Raw genomic sequence first — 6,000 nt, forward strand, 5'->3', positions numbered from 1 at the left:
AAGAGGTGCTGTTATCTCTAAAAGCAATTTCAGCACTCTGCTTAGCTTTTGCCTGTTCCTGTTCTGATGTGCAACAGAAGACAACCCCAGAACATTAGTTCAATCTGGTGCCTCTGCAAGAGTATTTTATAAAATCTTATTTCACCATAGTTATAGCAGGGGTAAAGTGTAGTCTCTTTCCTGCACACTAAGAGGAGACAAGTTACTGCACTTAGTGTAGTTATGTTGAAAATCATAAAATCTCCCCAAAATATGTCCCTATGTCTTGACTACTATCATGTCAAAAGTCAGGAAGGAATCTTTGAAAAGTTCCTGTATTGCCAAGTCCAAACTGTCACTCCTTCGTTTTCCTATAAAATTGTTTTTTTTCCTGAGATTGGGGAGGAAAAATGACAATGGATTTTTCCACATTGTCCAGTAATTACTGCACAGGGTTCACCTCAGGGATTTCAAGTGGTTTTGCCTTACTTATATGATCTTCTGAAAGGGTCATGTTGTGTCAGATACATTTAATATAATGTATTTAATACATCTAGGATGTCTGTGCCGTTCTTCAAGGTGCAGATGGACAGCTGTGAATCTGCTGGCAGGGTAATGAAATTGTAGGCATCCCACTGGTGCCACTCGTTACTTTTGCTTCCAGTTGCTCCCCCTGTTTAAATTGGGATTGTCTGCCCTCCTGAAAGTGTGTCTTCTCCACCATTTCTAATTCCAGAAATTCAATGTGGAATACATTTTGTCCATGATACCAGATAGGAATCTTTTTTTCTTGTCCACAGACCTACAAAACTTAGGCCTCCATATGTTTACTAAAAATTCCTTTTGAAAAATATCTAAGAATAAAGATTGTTGACTCTTCCTGCCAAATCGTGGCCCAGCAAGTTTTTTAGGTCTTTTAAATGATGACTTGGCTGAAGGCAGGTGAAATGGATAAAAATTAGGACAATATAAAATGTGTTAGCACATTGTAACTGTTGCCACACCATACTTCTCTGAGATTTTATTGCCATCTCCTTTGTTTTCTCTTTGTTGTTCTGTTCATTTGTTTCTAGTTCTTCAGATCAGCACGATAGAGCACTTAGCATGGTGGTGTCCAAATGAGATCTCCAGATCCTGAACCATACTTAAGAAATTTCTGTAGCAAGTCTCCAGATGTCAAATTGTGTCATGCAAGGCAGCTTGTTGCAAGCTGGGTGTCTTCCAAAGACTCTTGTGAGTCAGACTGTCTGCTACTGCTTTCCTCCACAAGTGGAGTTTCTTACAAATTCTTGAAAACAATGGATATCTCCGAAGCATCTAGCCTACCTGCAAGAGGGTTTCAGGACTTCAAAAGACCAATTTTTTTGTTTCAAGAAAGGACCAGAACATGGTCACCAAGACATTCCCCAGTCATTACACTATGTGCATTGCACAAATCCTGTAAGATTTGCCCCTGGCTGAACAGCAAATCTTTGTTTTGTCTGCTTCCTGAAGAGGATAATAACTTCAGGAGAAAAAAGAAATCCTTCCTGAAAAATGTCAGGAAATCTCTGGTTTGTTATCACCCAGCTGGCTTCTGTCATCAAACGGTGTACATGCACTGGCCATGATATATTATTGCAATGCCTCATGCTGATTTCTGTATCTGATGAATGAGTGTCTAAACAGGTAGTGAGAAGTGGCTGACTGTTGGCAGACCAGACAAAGGTCTGCCAAAAATCTTTGCTTTCTGCAGCAGGCCCAATACCTACTTCTTAATTATTTCTTGCATTGGTCTCTATGGACAGCAATGAGGTATCATCTTCCTTTTCTTCCCTCACAGCTGAAGGACGGGATGCCATCCAGAAGACCTCGACAAGCTTGAAAAGTGGGCCCATGGGAATCTCATGAGTCTTAACAAGACCCAAGTATAAGGTGCTGCACCTGGGTCAGGGCAACCCCTGGTATCAGTACAGCCTGGGGGGTGAATAGATCGAGAGTGGCCCTGCTGAGGAGGACTTGGGGGTGCTGGTGGGTGAGAGGCTGGACATGACCCAGCACTTGCAGCCATGAAAGCCAAACGTATCCTGAGCTGCATCAAAAAAAGTGTGGACAGCAGGTCTGAGGAGGTGATTCTGCCCCTCTACTCCATTCTGGTGAGAGCCCACCTGCAGTGCTGTGTCCAGCTCTGAGGTCCCGAGCACAAGAAGGGTATCAAGCTGTTGGAGTGAGTCCAGAGGAATGCCAGCAAGGTGATTAGGAGAAATCAGTCTTTGTCTTCAGAAGGTATTGCTTGAAAGACTGGTATTCCTGGGTAATAGTTCAACAGTATCAGCATAAACCATAAGGGACAGACTTTCTGCCTGAAAGCTGTTCAGTAAGTATGCAGGATGTGGGAAACTAATTATGTTATGTTGTTTGGTTTTTTTTGCCACAAACCACAGCTGTAAATAAACTGTTATTCTGTACTAGATAGAAAGGTCCTTATCCCTAAGTGTATTTTTCTTCAAATCATACTGGGCCCAGTATGGGGCCCATACTCTCCAACAAATGCTTGATTGAATGCCTTCAGACCATCATCTTTGCATCTTCCCAAAGCAACCTAGCCCTAGATAAGGGTGTTCTAAAAGCAGACGAATAACTGAGGTCTGTAATCTTGGAAATTGTTTTTTTTCCTGGAAACACACTGTGACATCTCCGACACACTGTGAAGCAGTGCTGTACCACATTCTTTCTGAAATTATGGGCATTAGTGGCTTCTCAAATGCATTACTATCATTTAGGTAATGGCAACCATTAATTAGCAATTTTCATTTGCTGTATTTCTTGTTGCTGTACCAGAATTCATTTCTAAGACAATCTATTTTCCAATGAGTAAACTGTTTCATCTCTTCTACATTGACTTGTTGCGTGATAATGGATCTTGCATTTGTACAGGGTATTTGAAGGCTCTCTTCAAAAAAGGACAAGAGACACTGAGCTTAGTTGTTTCCATCTCTCACTTCTGGAATTGCATCAAAACTGAACCAGAGTTTAAATGACTTCCTGTATACAAAAGAAAATATTGGTAAAGCAGAGATCTGAAAGTCCAGGTGTTCTTTTGCTAGACATAATAATTTTATATAGCTTTTGACCAATATTTTCTAGTGGTTCTGAATGCAAAAGTAAAAATTTAATAGATGTTATCTTTAAAGAATTAGAAGGCATATTTTCCTCCTTGTGCTATATCGAAATTGCTGCTGTTACTCTAAACCACAATTCAAGTTTACAGTCAACCCATAAAACCACAAATTAGTCTAGTTTTGCAAGTGTGTAGATAGAGCGCTGTTGAGTCTGTATGTATTGGAAACTTTATCTTTTTGGTTGATTTCATTGCCTTTCAATCACCTATTAGAGAAGATAAGCCAGTACTATAGATATGACGTTCTGTATGCCATTAAAAACACTTGGAGTGGGCAAGAAGCCTTTTCTGCACGATGGAGCTGGCCCTGGAGCTGCACCTGGTCACCGTGTGATACTGAACCTGCCCTGCATTGGACCTGAGACCATACTGAAGACGTCTGCCTCCTGACACATTGCAGTGGATCCTCGTCTGTCACGGGATGGCTGTAGTGATTTCATTTGCACAGTAGTCTTGAGCCGGGAGACCTCTATATTGCTCTGATGAGGACACTCTAGTCACAGGTAAGGAAACCTTCAGAGCAACACTGAAAAGTAAGGATGTGTGAACTGAGAAAATGAAAATTTGGTAGCTACAATAGAGGGATGTGAGACAAGACTAAGCAGAACAGAGCTATGTTATTGCCAGAGCAGTGGACAAGTATATTTGTCCTCTGTATCTTATATTACTTTTGGGCATGGTCCATCTTTTTGACTGAGTGTATTGATGTATGTTGGTTATGCAAAGGTGAAACAAAAAGCAGCACATCTCAGTTCACACAGGGCAAAAGGGTTGTTCTTTATGTAAGTGAAGTGAGATAGCTAGAGATCATTCAACCCAAAGACCGGGGACACATTTAGTCTGCAAAGACTGTTCTTTGCTGAAGTGTAAGTGTACATTCCTGTACTCACTGAAACAGTGATCCTCTCTGAGCTCTACAATACACTACAGCCTGAAAAGCAAGGTATAAGCCCTTTACATGCTATAATAGAGTTTGCCACAGAGAAACGGGGACTACACAGATGGTGGTTTGATCATCTGTGCAGGATCTGCCTTATGGCTCTGCAGAATAGGGTTTTTTCACTCTTTCTAACCATTGATCTTTGTTAAAGAGACAAAGTGTGCTGGGCTTGTTTTCATCAGCTTTTGTTTGTTTCTGCAAACAAAAAGGGAACTGTTGAGAGCCGTATTCAGTGTTGGCAATGAAGATCCTACTTTTTCTTTCCCATTGTCTTCTTCAATTTGCTAGCTAGTAACACCATATAGAAGATTGCCCTCTGCCTTCTCACACAATTGTCCTGAAACATTTTGGTATGCCTGCACCCAGAAGAGTATTCAATCAGTTACTAAACGCCATGTAGCTAGTACAGTTTGTTGCTGAATTATAGCTAGAACACCCCTAGAAATGCTATTTTAATTTTAAGAAAATTATTTTGGAGCCTCTCTTATAAATCTAATTCTCAAATGTTGCTAGGGAAACGGAAGGCTGGACAGAGAAGCAGTAACTGAGATGTGTCTGATTTCAAAGATTACTGTAGCCATAAGTGTACTTGTGTCCACACTGGTTGCACACACCAACACTCTTCTCCCCTGATTGCCATTTTGCCTCTTCTGCCAAGAGGCAAAAGACTTGGTTCTTCTGCCACTCCTTCCTGCCACTGAGGAACAGCAGTGAACAAAGGCCAGAAAGACAGACCCACCCCAAGGGGCTGACAGGCTTAATCCGTGGGTGATTCCAATGTGTTCCAAGTGCCATGTAGGACTTGCAGCTGTGCAAGTGTTCTAGCTCAACCCTTTGCAGCTCCCCCTCCTCATTTGTTTGGGTTTTTTCCCCCCCACTTTACTATCAAGGAAGCCCTTCAAGGGAATGAGGAGCAGAGCCAGCCCAGGGTTCAGGAGGAACAATGACCAAAATGCAGCTTGTAAACCAAAACCTCCCTAGGGGCTGCTACTAAAAGGAGATCAGAGAGAATTCCTATGCCAATAGGCATCTTGATTTTCCCCGCCCCCATTGCAGCCACTAAATTTCTGGCCTATCAGCATGGAAGTGTAGCTGTAATATATTTATTTGATCCCTTCTAAGCAGGTGGCAGGGAAGCATGGGCATGAGGGCTGTATAGGGCACAACCAGTACCTGCTGCAGGACTGATCAGAGCTGCACCTTTCATCATCACACCAGTAACGCAGGTCAGGGAGCCTCAGAAAGATGAAAGAGATGAAGCCAAGTGCTGGGGAGCGCCTCTATCAGAGCATGTGTGCCCCAGCCAGAACATCACATGGATTGGCAGGCTCCCTCCACTGACCCACCCTGGCTAACCTCTAGCCAGCTGGTGATAGTGCAGGAAGGGTCGTTTACAGTTTATTAAGATGTTTGAGTTTACATGTTATGGCAGCCTCACATGTGGTATTAGGAAGCAGCCACTATTGTGAAGGGCTTGATGGAAGAGCTGAATTTCTGAGCTGACCCTGGAGAGCCCTGGCCACAAGCGATTAACCAGCTAGGTGTCATTTTACACTCAGTTGCTGGGGACCAGGAATTGGGAGGGGACAGGGAGGAACCTCTGTGGTCTCTAGAGTATGACTGTGTACTTGTAGTTTGGGAAATCAGAGACAGCCTCTGAGTCTCATGTAGTATGCAAGCACCAGAGATTTTTACTCCTGGGAGTATCTATGGCTGAAAAAGCCCATTTAAAAGAGTACACTGATTTCCTGCCTGGGCAACATGTGTCATCTTTTTTATGAGCATCTGGAATGTTTACGGTACATGAGGAGGAAGGGTGTGTATGTGCAGGTCTACACTGGCAGACCATATATATTCAAATGGGCATGGGACATTTGTCAACTGCACCACCCTGGGTATTTAAACAGTATTGTTGGAAGTG

Source organism: Empidonax traillii, unplaced genomic scaffold (assembly GCF_003031625.1).
Source record: "Empidonax traillii isolate 1590-97213 ecotype Southwest subspecies unplaced genomic scaffold, ASM303162v1 scaffold74:size2480735, whole genome shotgun sequence".
NCBI classification, from domain to species: Eukaryota; Metazoa; Chordata; class Aves; order Passeriformes; family Tyrannidae; genus Empidonax; species Empidonax traillii.